This window comes from Sus scrofa, chromosome 5 (assembly GCF_054392235.1).
Source record: "Sus scrofa isolate SSC_HxYL_T2T_F1_AM1 chromosome 5, Sscrofa_HxYL_maternal_Yorkshire_Landrace_v2.0, whole genome shotgun sequence".
Lineage (NCBI taxonomy): Eukaryota > Metazoa > Chordata > Mammalia > Artiodactyla > Suidae > Sus > Sus scrofa.
This window is the reverse complement of record NC_139387.1, coordinates 13,280,098-13,296,244: the sequence shown is the minus strand read 5'-3', so window position 1 is coordinate 13,296,244 and position 16,147 is coordinate 13,280,098. Positions and strand designations below refer to the sequence as shown.

At 50.8% G+C, this 16,147-nt stretch overlaps 1 protein-coding gene across 3 annotated transcripts in view; it reads right to left on the bottom strand.

Annotated features, from left to right (window-relative positions):
• Positions 1 to 7,563, bottom strand: part of LARGE1 (LARGE xylosyl- and glucuronyltransferase 1) — a 593,475-nt gene extending 585,912 nt beyond the window's left edge. Inside the window, exons 1-2 of one of the 3 annotated variants that reach the window (XM_021081477.2) lie at positions 5,697 to 5,742; positions 4,676 to 5,156 (exon numbers count right to left, since the gene is read on the bottom strand). The gene's annotated coding sequence lies outside the window, so the exon portion shown is untranslated. Of the gene's footprint in view, positions 1 to 4,675; positions 5,157 to 5,696; positions 5,743 to 7,192 lie in introns of those variants that run through there. The other 2 variants (XR_014803097.1, XM_084955467.1) reach the window with 2 other exon arrangements.
• Between the last annotated feature and the right edge of the window lie 8,584 nt (positions 7,564 to 16,147).

The window sequence follows — 16,147 nt, the reverse complement described above, 5'->3', positions numbered from 1 at the left end:
TAGAACCTCCATTTCTGGATTTTACTTAAATCACCCTGCCTCCCACTCAACTCAACACAGGGAAGGATGACAGAGACCCCCCCCCCAACACACACCCCCACAAGCTCACCCACAAGGTCGCCCACCTGAGTACTGCTTCTACCTTCATTGTCCTCCTGGCTCCTGTTTCTGAACCACAAAATATATCTGACCCTGGCAGTCACTGCTGCAACTGTGCTTTCCCATTCTAGCTGGTCTCCTCTGGCCCTTACAGTGTCGCCTCTTTCTCACGATATAGTTTCTCTATCCCACAAAACAGACACATAGGCATGCAGGAACCAATCCTCTGTATTATAAAACTCTTCCTTTTCCAACAGCAAAGGGACATTGAGGCCAGAGGTGAAATGATTCAAACACAAGAACCTTGCTCGAGTGCTAAATCCGGCCATAACTCTACCCAGAAGCACATCTGACAAAACGGACTGTGCTCTCACAGGAAAGCATGAGTCGTGTCCCCCCCCTTCTCTATCATTTGTCAGGGGACACTGTCATTTCTCCCACTGCTGTGTAATCACATAATGAAAGCCCCAGATGTAATTCATGCACACAAGAGGGCAGACTTCTGGTTGATAACGGACCCTTTCTTTATTTGCATGGCGCATAGTTTTGCAAAGAACAGGCAAAAGGCTAGAGGGAGAAGGATAAAGGAGCACAAAGAAAATTTCCTTTTCTGTTTTTAATAACAATGTGGGATAATCAACTGGTACTCTTGGACCGTATCCAGCAACCATGCCTGACTAGGCAGAGCATGCAACTAGGAATCCTATTAAATTATTTCCCTGCGAACACCAAGCTTTTCTCTTCCAGAACATCCCAACTTCCAGCCGCACTGTTGACGGTTCTCCATTCACACTACATATTTTAAGGCTTCCATGCTGTTCTTTCTGCCTGGGATTCCCTCCTGTTCTACTCTCCTGGCAGAGTCAAAGCTCAGCCTTTGAACAAACCTGGATGCGAGCAGTTCTTAGCTCACAGTAATGGTCCAAGGCCTGCCTCCCCCCCAAAAGGCTATAAACTAAGCTTGGACCCTCTGTGGCCCCCACACAGAGCATGGCATCTGCCACATAGTAGATGTTTGGTTATCACTGGTTGAGTTAAAAGGAGAAAACGCTCCTAAAATATACTTCATTAAGCCTTAACTTTACTGGCTGCTGCCCACTGCTCTCTCAGTGTCAATATTAGAGAGGAAACCAAGCAGCTCTCATGTCAAAGGCTCTGGAGTCAAGCAGCAAACCCTCATCAACACTTGCAGATCCTGCCAGGTGGCTGGATCGCCAAGGGGTGTCAATGGCGGGATGCCTGGAGTTCTCAGTCCCCTGGATCTTACACCCTTGACCCCCCCACCCCATGTGCACCCTACTCTCTGAGGCTCTTTGGCTGCAAAGACACCATCAACCTATTCACGGACCCTAAGGAAGGCCAGGATCCCCCCTCAACTTCTTACTCAACCTCTGCCATGTGGCCTCCCTGAAATTCACAAGACTTCATTCGAGCCTTCAGATCACAGTAGAGATCTTCTCCTGGACCAGTGTCCACAAGTGGATGCTCAACTGGCAAATGTACTGGTGTTTTCCTGTCCCAACCTCTTATGCCTTGGCTATACTGCACCTATGAGAATCAATCTACAAAGCCTTTGATAGCTGCCACAAAGCTTTATGCTGACCATTTTCCCTCTCTCCCCTCCGCCTACCTAAAGATGCACTATCCGTACTCATAAAGGATCACCCATGCAGCTCACAGACTCAAACTCATGCAGCTTCACAGATCCAAACACTGAGTCTAATTCTACACCCTGCGTTGGGTCTTTAAGAATCCAGTATAAGTCCTAAATCTTGGCAACATCTGCCTTTCTGTATGCCAGTCTTCTGAGCTGGGTCATCTCTTCCTGGACTCTTTGGCCAAGCTTTCCTGTCTGCCCACCTCTGGAGTCAGCTTTGATAAGACTTGGCCATGGTGGGTAAGCCTGGGCAACGTGGCTTCGCTCTTCAGCTGAAATAGAATTATCTTCCATTCTGCTGGAAGATACCGAGACACTAATGATGTAACACTGTTAAAAGTGCATGGACAGCATCCAAGATGAAGGTGCAACCACACTGTCAAATGTGATGCTACGTCTGCATAAATACAAGGTATGTGCTTTTAAGGGGGTGACAGTGAGAAACTTCAAGTTTCACGGAGTCAACCTGAGAGTCCATCTGGAATGGAGGTAGCATGGTTTTATGAAGACTGCACAAGATGTGCAGCCCGAAAACCAAAGACTTTGATTACAAACCCCCAGGGAACTTAGAGTTAGCATGGTCTAATGCCCAAAGGATAGAGTCGGCCTGCAGGAGATTCTGTCTCCCCCAGATTTATAGCCCTCGTATATTTAAGAGACTACTACTGAATCTTTTCAGTCTCACGTTTAATACCTTGCAGTTAACCTGTTCTGAGTTGCCCAAATGACTCTTTAAACATAAGCAGGCCTATCACTTAAGCGTTGGTACAAGCATGCTCCGGGTACCCCTCAAGCATTGGTGCAAGCAGGCACCGGGTACCAAAAAGCTAAGCTCCTGAGCCTTAAAGGTAAACCACAGCCCTTTGTGACAGAGCGCCTGGTGTTTTCTCCACTGGTGGTGGAATAGAAAACTAGTCCCCCCTAGTGTCCTGCCACTGTAGGTGGCGCAAGGATGGAAACAGTTCTGCATTCTGTATCAGCTTTCAAGCACAGCTCCAGAACCCGGACCCAAAGGAAAAACCTTTGCCTCCTTCCCAAGAGGGGGAAGCACTCCTGGGACCTACATTGCCATGGGGACCAAAAAAAAAACACCCCGTCTTTTCCTTCCCAAGGTCCTTCGAGTTACGTTTTAAAAGCCAAGAGAATCTGCATTATTCCACACAAAAAAGGGAACCCACAGCTCAGCACAGTGCCTTAAGTGAAGTCAGAGGGCCCATACTTACTAGTGACTTCTGCCCATTCCAAAGCCACACCATCTTTTCCTTAGAAACCTCTCCATCCCACCAGGAAGATCTGTCTCCTTTTCCGGCCGCTCTCACCAACCCACCAAGATCTCAATCTTGATTTCTGCCTCTCTGTTCCAATTAGGTTTCTTCCCGGTATGGAATTAACAGGGCCAGGCTCGATAAATGTGTGTTCTCCTCAAGCAATTTTCACTAAAGTGCAAAGTACTCTTGAAAAATAAAAGTACACGAAGAGATGTGTGAAACCTTCCAGTTGGTTTTTTTTAATCCCGCCCGGTGAGGACTCGGCATGCCTCTGAGTAATGCATTCGTGTCACCCATTTGTGGGAGACGAGAGAAGAAAACTCACTTGCTCCTTTCCTAATTTAGAACCTTCCCTTATCTTAAGTCTATCAAAGCTGACTCCAGTGGAGGGAAGGCAGGAGAGGTGAGGAGGAAAATTAACCCGAAGTGACTGCCAGCGGGGAGTGAATAAGCACTTCGGCTTTCCACCTGTGTCAGAAAGGGGGGGCTTTGAACTGGGGGGGGGGCTTTGCACCTGCCGCCCCTTCCCCAGCCTCCCCCCATGCTACCCCATGAAGAAAGCTGGCACTTGATCCCTCTCTTGGAGCACTTACATAAGCCCCTGTGAAACTTCCTGTGACAGTCACGGAGAGTATAAGCTGCTATTTGGCTCCCTTGGGAGATCATTTTAATGGACTGAGTGACAAAAGTCACAGACTCCGAATTCAGCAGAAACCTGCTCAACCGAGGTACATCAGCTCCAGGACGCAAAAAAAAAAAAAAAAAAAAAAAAATCCATCCCCATTAAACAGGGTCACCCAGGGGGGAAGGATTCGGTGCAGGAGAGACAATCTGTTCCCTCCTAAGTGACCCATTTAAAATGAGAATGTTCCAGGGAAAGCGCATAGGTTTAACAAATTACAAACAGGCAAAGGGAAGCTGGGCAGGACTGAGGTGCCCTAAGAGGAAAATTGTAAAGAAGGTAATAGGCGCTGAGCAAAACAACTCAGGGATGCACAAACTTTGGAGTCGATCACCCGGCCCTTCAGAAAGAATGACATTCCCAAGACTGTCTGGATCGCTCCACACTGGTCACTCAGCACAAGCCGCTTTGTCTAAGAGGACTGACACTGGCTGGGTTTCCTCTCTACAGCTACCGCTGCCACCCAACCGCTCTGTCCAATAGAGGGACTCCAAGCTGTGGCTCTCACCCCAAATTGGCCTCGACTCTGCAACAAGGAGCAAAGAAAAGTTCTTCACAGCATCACGCCAGAGAAGGCAGGTGGGGATCCCTCAAAGGGTCAGCTCCAAAGATAGCAAGTTCCCCCAAAGCACAGGGGCTCACATCTAACAAGCTGGGGGCGGAGGGAAGGAGGGGACCTCACCTCCTGGCATTGACGGGAACCTACTCCTTGCTCCCGTTAACAGTCAGTGAGCCCAGGTGCAGGGCCGGCCCTGGGACCGGTCCAGGAGGACATCAGAAACTCGGCGACTCCTACCTCCAGCCTCTCCAGGGCTCCCCAGCCCAAGCGGCAGAGGGTGTGCCCTCCCTCCCTCCCTCTTCGCCAGCATCCCGAGTACAAGGGGTACCAGCCACAGGTTCCAAGAACTTGTCCGGCGCCGCTCACCAGGGCATCCCCGCGGCGTCTCTCGCACCCCCCGAGGTTCCTACCTTGGCCGTGACTGCCGCCTGGCAGAGGAAGACCGCGGAAGAGCTGGGTGGCGCGGCGGCGCCGCCGCCTACGAGGCGCAGGGGTTCCGGGTCGGGGTCCCAGCTGGAGCTGCCCTAGTCCGAGCGACCGTGCCAAGTGGAGACTTCGGTGCAGCCCCCGCCTCCAAACGCGGCGGGGAGGGTCCGGGTCGCCCAAGCTGAGCACAGTCCCTTCTTCCTCTCCCTCCGGCGCTGTTGTCTGGAGCTGCTCCCTGGCCCGGGGACTCTTCCGAGAGGGGGGCTCCCCTCATGGACAGGGGCCTGGATCCACCTCGGGCTGGGTCCGTGGAGGGGGCGCTGGGGAGAGACACGGGGCGGCCGCCGAGGCCGGCTCCACCTCCCGCGCTCCCAGTCGCTTCGATTCGCCCCTTCAGGGCAGGGCCTGCCCGCTCCCAGCCCGGCCGGGCGAGCGCGGCCGCGCCCCCAGCTTCGGGCGCCCGGGCTCCCGCGCGGCGACGGGGCAGCGGCTGTCCGGCCGGGCCGGGCACCGAGCGCGGCGGCGGAGGCGCTAAAGCCGGCCGCGGCACCCCCTCCCCCCGGGCCTGCGCCGCCCGCCTGCGGCTCCGAGCTAAGGAGGCGCTGGAGAGGGCCTCGCCCCGGCCTGGGGCGCGGGGCCGGGGGCGCAGGGCCGGGGGAGGCGCCCCGGGAAGGTCACCAGAGCGGAGGCGGGGCGCAGCGCGGTGGGTGCGGGGAACCAAGGCGGGTGGCCCCGCTGCCGCCGGGAGCGCTCGCCGGCCGCCGCCGCCGCCGCCTCGGAAACGCACCGACTACCCCGAGCGCCAAGCACTCAGAGCTGGGCGGCCGCGGAAGCCGCCGCCGGCAGCCGGGCGCCGCTGGCCGGAGCCGGCGCGCGATCCCCGCCTCCCGCTCGCGGCCGGGCGGGGGCCGCCGGGCGGGGGCCTCCGGGATGAGGGAAGGCGGGTGAAGCGCTCGAGTCCGGGCTCGGAGCTGGCCCCGCCGCCGCGTGCCCAGGGCGCTGGGCTCGCTCAGCAGCTGCAGTGACTGTGTGTCTGTGTCATGTCTGTGCAGCTGGGGGGGACCGCGAGCCGGGGCCGGGCTCGGAGCGGGGGCGGGGCCAACACTCGCCTCGGCGCCCGCCCCCACCCCGTGACGGCGCGGCGGGCCAATGGTAGGCGCCGCAGCGGCGCGGACCCGGCGGCCGCCCCCGCCTAGGCTCCGCCCCTCAACGAGGCTCCTCCTTTCTAGTTCTTCAGCTCGCTCGCAAGCAGGCGGAAGCAACACCCGGAGCCAGGATTTGGGCCTGGGTCGGGATGAAAGGGTGCAAGCTGGGAGCTCCCCGCCCTTCTCCCCCCCTCCCCCGCCACCCCGGCCGCTCCTGGCCGCCTCCGGCTTAGCGAGCCTCGCGGAAGGAGGGGGAAGGGAAGCGGGATGGGTTCGCAGCAGCTGCTGTAGACTCTTGCAGGCTCGCCAGGCCGTACAGCCTGTCCACTCCCCCTTGTACAAAACAGCCGTCGTGGGAAGTAGGAAGTTTCCCCGCCTCCACTTCTACTCGGGTCGCCGCTTCTCTCAAAGCAAGAAGCCATCGCGCTGAAGCGCTTTGACAGCATCATTTGGGGCTGTGTATTCGAGAATCCGGTCCAATTCTCCCTACTCTTGCGGAGAAACTTCATTTCTTTGCCCCCTACTCCCCAACCCCTCACGCACACCCGATGCAGGAACAACACGCCCCCTCCCCGTTCCGATTTCTTTCTTGTTCTCTCCTGGCAGAACCACCCCGAGCGCAATATCCGATGGAATGGACCTGCCAGTCCTAAAGACGAGAGAGTGTCTTCTATAGGAAGGAGTGGGTGAAATTGGCTGGGCAAAGGGGGAGGAGGTGAGAGAGTGGCTGGAAGGAGGAAGCCTAGAGAAGAAACCCAGAGGAGGAGAAAGCAGAGAAGCAGGGAGAGAAAGAGGACGCGGAGGGATGGACAACTCTGGGAGACCTGAGCTCCCGCGCGCGATCCAGCTCCCGGGTTTTTTCTCCGCTCAGTCCCAGGGCTTCTGGGGTCCCCTTCCCCCCGGGTCCCCACCTCTCCCCAGCCGGGCGAGCGGCTGGGTCTCAGGCTCGCCTCCGCGCGCCACTCTTAGCCCTTGGACTCAGAGAAGGCAGCGGGAAGCCCAGCCTAGTTTTCGAAAGGGGCAAGGGAAGGATGCAAAAGAAGAGATAAAGTGCAAGGGTGGGAAAGGGAGGGGGCGCGTAAGAAAAGGATGCCAATCTCGAGCCGCCGTGCTGACCACACTCCCCAGAGGTCAGGCTGGGGACCCAAGGGCTCCGGAGGTTCGTCACTCGCTCGGCTCCGGACCTGGCTCCTGCCTAAGCAACCCGGCTCACGGCCTTTAACTTGACCCAGCCGGGACCTTCCCCCCATCCGCTCGGTTCCTTCCAGCCTCTTTCAGCAGCTCTCCATCCACACTCCCACCCCCCAACTTCCATCATCACCACCCGCCCTTCCTCAGCTCAGGAGCGCGGTTTACCTAATCTCAGTGGCTGACTGAGCCACGGAGAATGCGAAAGGGAGGTAGCGGTTGCACAGCAGCGTCCCCGGCGAAGAAGTAAAAACGTTTGCATTGGAGCTTCGGGATAAGTTCCCTGCGAAGCTGGGTCTTCTCTGCGGATGAGTCTTAACCTCTGCGTTTGCAGGGTTAGGAGATCTTATCTGGTTCTGATGCCATTACCGTGTCGGAGAAGATTATATGATAAAATATTATCTAATATCCTAGAGACCACTAAAGTGTCAAAGTTTGATGCCAAGCCTTTTAGCTCGAAAGCTGCTCCTTTCTTCCTGTTGACGTGCAGCTCTGTTCTAGAACGCGCTGAAAACAAGGGGATCATTTTTATTTTTTGCGGGCCGACTGTCCTTACTTCCTACTCTATTCCTCCTCCCCCCACCCCCGCTCCAACCCCAGCCCTGAAACCGGGTAAACTTAAAGCAACAATTTGGGTTTTCGGTTTATTCACTGCTTTGCTTCACTTCATTAATGGTGTAAAATACGTTATTACAATACATTAGCATATTAATAAGGGCACTGTGAATGAGGAAGGAGAGACCTGAAATTTACCAGCAAAGAAAATAATGGAGTAACATCAGAAACTCAGAGATAAGCATATGGAAAATAAACGTGTCCATTATAATTACCCAAGTGTAGTGCACTCTTGCGATTGGATTTTAGAAAGCCAGCTATGACCATGGTCGGTAAGGTACATGGAAGACATAGTCATTATTCGGGGATTTCACAAAAATTAACTTGCAGCAATCAGTACGCACTTTCAACATGTAAAAGCTTTGTTCTTTCAACTCAGTGTTGCAGTGTTTTAAAGTCAGCGGACTAGCTAATGCTGTAAATGACAGGAAGGTTGCCATACTGAATAATTCCACCAACGGAAGCCTTCTGTTAGTTAATATCATGTCAAGCCCCACATTTAAAGAATTCCTTTGCCCCACCAGTGGGAGATTTTATCTATAGCTGTATCTATATCCCCTAAAGTAGGATGTACTTGCTTATGAATTACAGCTCTTTGACACCAACCAGATATAAATGTCTTCAAAGGATTTCACCTATGACATAATATAGTATGAGGAATGCAGAATAAAATATGTAAGGTGATATATCTTCTATTGCTAAGGAATCTGCACTGCTTTTGCTAAGAACTGGGAAGTAAAAACATACTGAGCCTTCTAAACCAACTGTTATCTATTTATCTCCACACAGTTATTGCAACTGTCATGGGAGAGATTCAAAAAGGTCTCTTTTTTTAAAATCAGGGTCAAGGAGACCTGTCATAAGAACCTGTCTTAAAACAGCCACTAGGGGGCCCTAAAGGCATCTCAAAGAGGAAGCAGGAAAATCTGCTCTCACCTCCGTTTTTTCCAGGTCTGCTTTCTGGGTACTAATGAAACTGGAATCTAAAAGCAAGTTAGGAGCATGGCGCAAAGTTTGGAGGCAAGTCAAGCATTATGTTTTAAAAGCCCAGAGTCCAGGAGTTCCCGTCGTGGTGCAGTGGTTAACGAATCCGACTAGGAACCACGAGGTTGCGGGTTCGGTCCCTGCCCTTGCTCAGTGGGTTAACGATCCGGCGTTGCCGTGAGCTGCGGTGTAGGTTGCAGGTGCGGCTCGGATCCTGCGCTGCTGTGGCTCTGGTGTAGGCCGGAGGCTACAGCTCCGATTAGACCCCTAGCCTGGGCACCTCCATATGCCGCAGGAGCGGCCCAAGAAATAGCAAAAAAAAGACCAAAATAAATAAATAAATAAAAATAAGAGCCCGAGTCCAATTTTGACTCATTAATCAAGAATTTAATCACCCCACTCGTCCTTTGCTTCCAAAAATACAACAGAAAGCAATATTGCATTCACTGAGACAAAACTGGCCAGACATTTTACCATCTTTAAGTCAACCTAACTATTTTTACAATTCCAAATAGAACCTCCCTTCTGAGATTTTACGGCTGTTTTCTGAATGCTCTGAATGGTCTTCAGGTGCTACTAGGTAGCAAGAAAAATGACTCCTCAACACGGGTTTGACTCCTGGCCTTGATCGGTGGGTTAAGGATCCGGCAGTGCTGTGAACTGTGGTGTAACTCACAGACCTGGCTCTGATCCGGCATCGCTGTGACTGTGGCGTAGGCCGGCAGCTACAGCTCAGATTCAACCCCTAGGCTGGGAACTTCCATATACTGTGGGCTGCAGCCCTAAATAAATAAATAAACAAATCCTCACAAGGTGATAATGAAAAAACTGGGGGAGTTCCGGTCGTGGCTCAGTGGTTAACAAACCCGACCGGCATCCATGAGGACGTGGGTTTGATCCCTGGCCTCGATTAGTGGGTTGAGGATCCAGCGTTGCCATGAGCTGTGGTGTAGATCGCATACCTGGCTCTGATCATGCGTTGCTGTGGCTCTGGCTTAGACCAGCGGCTACAGCTCCGATTGGACCCCTAGCCTGGGAACCTCCATGTGCCGCAGGTGTGGCCCTAAAAAGAGAACAAAGACAAAAAAAAATTTTTTTTTAATGATACAACAGGGCATCGACCAGCCAACTTGTAGGAAGCCAGCCAGCCATAAGGGCACAAGCAATAGACCAGCATTCTGGAAGCACTTGGTAGGCAGGTATTACTGCTGGGGACACTCAACCAGCCAGTATGGAAGGATTTCAATATTTTAACGTCATGTTATATTTGCCAAAAGAACTGACTATTAGAGTTCCCGTCGTGGCGCAGTGGTTAACGAATCTGACTAGAAACCGTGAGGTTGCAGGTTCGCTCCCTGGCCTCGCTCAGTGGGTTGACGATTCGGTGTTGCAGTGAGTTATAGTGTAGGTTGCAGGTGCAGCTCGGATCTGGCGTTGCTGTGGCTGTGGCGTAGGCTGGTGGCTACAGCTCTGATTCAACCCCTAGCCTGGGAACTCCATATTCCGCGGAAGCAGCCCAAGAAATGGCAAAAAGACAAAAAAAAAAAAAAAAAAAAAGAACTGAATATCAGGCCTGACCATCCATAAAGTTTTTGTAGACTTCAATATCTAGCAATCAAATTTTCAAGGCTTCCACATTCTTAGCTGTCACATATGTATTTCCTACATATTACCAGTAAATAAGGCTAAGATGTCTTTTTTGAGAGTCAATCAAACAGCACTCAGGTTGCACAGATACAGAGAAGCCTAACTATCCTTTATCAATCCTGCAAAAATATCCACAAAAAAATGTCCCCTCCAGACATAGTTCAAAGGTAAATCTGAGTGCTGGATGGACGTACAACTTTCCTCTGCCCCTGAGGCCAGTAATCGGAAGGTGTTCCTGAGCAAAACAAGGTACCTCCATCAGGGCTAAGCAGGAAACCAGCTACTTGCTGGCTGAAGAATGAAAGAACAATGCAAAAGCCACTGAATTAACACCAATGGAAGTGTGATTTGAACATCATTTCACTAAAAACAAAGCAAGTCTAGAATTGAGACATGAGACAGGGAACGGGGATGAAGTCTTTCTCGGTGGAATAAAAAAGAGTTTATGTTCCCATTCTTCTGTGCATTAAGCAAGCAGGCAAGGTACAGGAATTCTCAAAATGGCATTATTCACTTCCGGAAGACTTGCCACTGAAAACCTCAGAGCCAGCTAATCAGAACAAATTCAGCTCTACCTGGAGAATCCCATTGTCTTGGAGAGAGTTTCTTCCCTCACTAACTGTGAAAGTCCATCAGGGTATAACCTCAGCAGGTATATAGCACCTTGATCGCCTTATGACAAAATGCTTATCTGGAGGTGCAAAGACCCTCCGGAAGACAGGCCGGAAATACCAGGACTGGAGAGGTCAATTTAAGGGACAGAGTAAGCTTTTCTCCTGAGAGCCCGGCCCCCTGAAAGATAAGGGGACCTCAAGCGAGTGGATCACAAGACTCTCAGAACAAAAATGAAAAGAAAAAAAAAATTCAAACATCTATTATTTCTTTCTATGGGGTGGGAGTCACAGGGAAGGTGGACAAAAGAAATATAGGTGTCAAACAGACGCACGGACTTCGAAAATGAACTATGGCTACCAAAGGGCAAAGGTGGGAGGGGATGGATTGGAAATTTGGGATTGGCCTATGTGCACTATTGTATGAGAATGGGTGGTCAGTGGGGACCTGCTGCGTAGCACAGGGAATGCTACTCAATATTCTGTGACAGCCTAGGTGGGAAAAGAATCTGACAAAGAATGAATATGCCTATATGTATAGCTGAAGCACTCTCCGTTGCACCGCAGGAACTAACACGACCCTGTAAATCAATGGTACTTAAATCAACGGTACTTTTAAAAATAAAAAAAAATAAAAAAAATAAAGAAACGTAGATGTGGTTCCTGCAACTGAGTTTCTTCAAATCCAATTCAGGAGACAAACACTTACTTTGAAGGGTTAAATGACTGCAGACTTTAGAGAAATACAAAGAGGTGTCATTGAGTGTTCTTGAAAGATGCAGTAAAGAGAAGAGCTTGAATTTGGGAGAGAAAGCTTACTACAGTTCACTTAGTCTTTGGAAAAAATTTAAAATCGGCAGGTTCTTGGTGGGTTTTGAAGATTTAGTAAGACTTGACCACCTGTAAAGGGAAGGAGTTTCAAGCTTTGAGAGGCTACGAAGATGTTACACAGAAGGTGTGATTGGCAATGATGATGTGTTTATTTAAGGGATCAGAAAGTGGAAAGCTAACTTAGGTTTATAATTATTTGACAAATAGTATCTGAATCCCTACTGTGTGTCAGTTACTCTACTGGCCATTGTGGGTTTTAATAAAAAGACAGTTCTTATTCTTTTAGTAGCTCACAGCCAAGTGCATAAAGGGGAAAAAATTAAAAGGGGATAGACTGTACTTCTCACTGTGGCTCTGCAGTAACGAACCTGACTAGTATCCATGAGGACGCAGGTTCAATCCCTGGCCTTGCTCAGTGGATTAAGGATCCAGTGTTGCTGTGAGCTGTGGTGTAGGTCGCAGACAGGGCTCAAATCCCACATTGCTGTGGCTGTGGTGTAGGCTGGCAGCTACAGCTCCAACTCGATCCCTAACCTAGGAACCTCCATATGCCCAGTGCAGCCCCTCCCAAAAATAGAAGAAAAAAAATTAAGGGAACGCCATACTTTTGGATAGTGGGGGGCATCTGTATTATCATCATCACAACCCAGCTTAGAGGTGAGAGAAATAGGACACAAAGAAGTTAGATAACTTATCAAAATGAGAGAGTTGATTGACCATTCTGCCACCGCATTGCCTCTGCCTGGTGTGGGCACCACAACACATGGAAGAGATCATTAAAGACTGAGAGGAATTAGGAGGTGCATCTCTGAGTCACTGGAACAAAGCTGCAGGGGCCTTTTTTTTCTTTCTTTCTTTTTTCCATTTTCTTTTTAGAGCTGCACTTGCGTCATACGGAACTTCTTGGGCTAGGGGTCGAATTGGAGCTGCAGCTGCAGGCCTATGCCACAGCCACAGCAACACTGCATGCGAGCAGCATCTGCCACCTACACCACAGCTTGCAGCAATGTGGGATCCTTAACTGACTGGGGGAGGCCAGGGATCAAACCTGAATTCTCACATTCTCACTACGTCAGGTTCTTAACCTGCTGAGCCACAACAGGAGCTCCTGCAGGGACTTTTTAAAGGTTGTTCACGACTTTGACTAATGGCTGGGGAAGAGGTGGATAAAGGTGCCAGCGAGCTCCCTATAGGTTTTGTCGGTGTGTGTAATCTCCTCTAGATGTGTATGTTTACACCCCTGTCATTTATATATCCTTTCAGAGAGGGCTACCCTGGTTTTTCTGCCCTTGTCCTGACCCACATATCCATATATTCACTTCTGTTCTTCATTGCTCATTGTACTTTTTTTTTTTTGTCTTTTTACCTTTTCTAGGGCTGCTCCCCTGGCATATGGAGATTCCCAGGCTAGGGGTCGAACTGGTGCTGCAGCCACCGGCCTACACCAGAGCCACAGCAATGCGGGATCCAAGCCGCGTCTGCAAACTACACCACAGCTCACGGTAATGCCAGATCCTTAACCTACTGAGCAAGGCCAGGGATCGAACCCGCAATCTCATGATTCCTAGTCAGATTCGTTAACCACTGCACCATGATGGGAACTCCTCATTGTACATTTTAATTTTTCTATCTGTATTGCCTTTGTTCTTCTCCTTACTCTCCTTCCTATGGCACCTGTCTCCCTTTTAACTTCATTGTCTTTGTCTCGCCGTCTTGGCCTTTCCACTCCAGTTCTATCAATGTCAGGCAGGGTCGCAAGTCTCACTTTATTGCCGATAGTAAATCATTTTGAGAGAATTCCTCTTTCCTGACATCTTTAGGATATTCTTCTGTCTCCCTTATTCTGCAGAGGTTTTCGTGGGTGTCATATAATTGTTCCCTGCTTGTTTATCCTCACCCCAGAATGAATCACCTCCATGCAGTGTTTACCAATACACGGGTGATGGACGTCCCTTAGCTCAAGGCTCAGAGTGGGAGCTTTGAACTGATTTCCAGATGAACGGCTGGACAGAGACTGATAGAGGCACAAAGAGCTCCTGGCCCAGTGTCCCCTCCCTGGCTGACTCAGATCACGTGCGACTTGCTGGAAGGAAAATGAATCTTCCTCTTTCCCTGCCACCGGGCGGGCTCGCTGAGGCTTTGAACAAGCAGGGTGTGCAAAACTGCAGTTCCCAGCTCTTCCCTCTACTGCTTTACCCGTGCGGACTCTCCTTTTCAGATCCTCATTCGTGGAGACTAAGACTTTCTCAGACAGAGGAAGCTGGTTGAAGGGTCTATCTATGAATTCAAGATTCATAGCTGCTTCGATCGGCTCAACCAAGGGGACCCATGCCTCTTCGCATCTCCATCCCTCCCAACAGCTGGGAGAAACAGGTAGAGATAAGAAGAAAATCGAGAGGCCCACCTTTCCATGTTCTTGTTGTTGTTAAGTTGCAAAAGGCGAAGTTCCCGTCGTGGCGCAGTGGTTAACGAATCCGACTAGGAACCATGAGGTTGCGGGTTCGGTCCCTGCCCTTGCTCAGTGGGTTGACGATCCGGCATTGCCGTGAGCTGTGGTGTAGGTTGCAGACGCGGCTCGGATTCCGTGTTGCTGTGGCCCTGGGGTAGGCCGGTGGCTACAGCTCCGATTGGACCCCTAGCCTGGGCACCTCCATATGCTGCGGGAGCGGCCCAAGAAATAGCAACAACAACAACAAAAGACAAAAAGACAAAAAAAAAAAAAAGAAGAAGTTGCAAAAGGCAAGGTGTGAAAAGGCTCTTTCATGCTCCCGAGGGAGAGAATCCCAGCTTACGTTTCTCGTGCCTGGGTCTGGGACCTGTGTTTATGAGCATCGTCTGCTGAAGGATTTGCTTGATGCTGTCATTTTAGGGAAAAGTATATTTGCCTGCCTCTTCTCTTGGGAACAATTGTCCACTTCAAGTGAGCATCAGAACCTAAGTACATATGTGGGGGTCAGAGGTCAGATTAGCCAAACCCAAACCCGCCAGATTAACCTCACAATCAGCCTAACTCTTGCTTTGGATTCGCCCTCCCATTATCGCAGGAACGTGGTAATGAGTTAACTCTTTCCTGCCCAACCTAAAGCATGTGCTGAATGCTAGTGGAAAATACCTCCGAGGGAGCGAGGCGAGCTGGTTTGAACATTCACGTGTTCAGCTGGAACTTTCGGAGTTCCTCCTCTTCTAACCCGGGGCCAGATGGGAAGGCATGTGTTCCTTCTGTCCTGGGGAATGGGATCTAGTTGGAGAGACAGCTGTTAAGCAACCCATGGGCACCATTGTTAGTTAGGGAGAAACTACCAAGGAAACAAAAGAGGTCAAATAGGGGAAAAGACCCATGTGCGAATTTCAGGATGATCTTTTCAAGGAAGGGACATTTGGGCTGAGGTCTGAAGTAGAAATAATTCAGGCCATGAGGGAGGGCAAGGCATTCCGCGAAGACAGAAGGGCATGTGAAAAGCCACGAGGTTTGAGGACTCAAAGAAGGCCGGTGGAGCTGGAGCTTAGCACGTAGGAGGGCGAGTCTTGCAGAGAAGACTAGGACATGAACAGCTGTTGAGGGCTTTTAGGGGAATCAACAAGCGAGGAATACGTAGATTGCCAAGTAGCAGTGCGGTCCCCTGAACCTAGCATGAATTAATGCAGATCCAAGTCAGCACAGGTCTGGGACTTTCTCCAACACTATTCTATCACTCTGATTGTCTTCAGGTTTTGCCTCTGTTAAGGAGATGTGTGGAAACCCCGCTTTGCCTGTGTCATGGTCCCCGTGGCCCCTTACCTCTGCGTTTCTCTAATTCTTGCTAGAATACCTGCTTAACCCCCGAAGAAGCCTATTCTCAAATCATATTCTGGGAACACCCTGAATAAGTCTAAGCAGGGAGGCTATTTGAAAGCTCTCAATGTTTCTTTGACTCCAAATTGAGTTGGTTTTGTCACTGAGTCTAAGCTCAGACTGCTCACCAAACAACAGGCCAATAAATCGAGAGGCCAATTGTTGGAGGCAAGGACACGCAGCTTTATTCTGAAAGCCGGGAGACTGAGCCGATAATGGACTGGTGTCCCAAAGAACCATCCTTCTTGCCTGAGTTAAAATCGAGGTGTCCTTTTTTTTTTTTCCCCTTGGTTTTTTAGGGCTGCACCTATGGCTTAGGGATGTTCTCAGGCTAGGGGTCCAATTGGAGCTGCAGCTGCCAGCCTACACCACAGCCGCAGCACCGTGGGATCCGAGCCATGTCTGCAACTTACGCCACAGCTCCCGACAACACTGGATCCTTAACCCACTGAGTGAGGGATGCCAGGGATTGAAGCCACATCCTTACAGATACCAGTCAGGTTTGTAAGCAGCTGAGCCATGACGGGAACTCCCAGGCAACTCTTATACTGAAAGGGGAGGGAATAAAGTCCAGGTTCCAGTCCGCATCCAGAGGGGATGTGT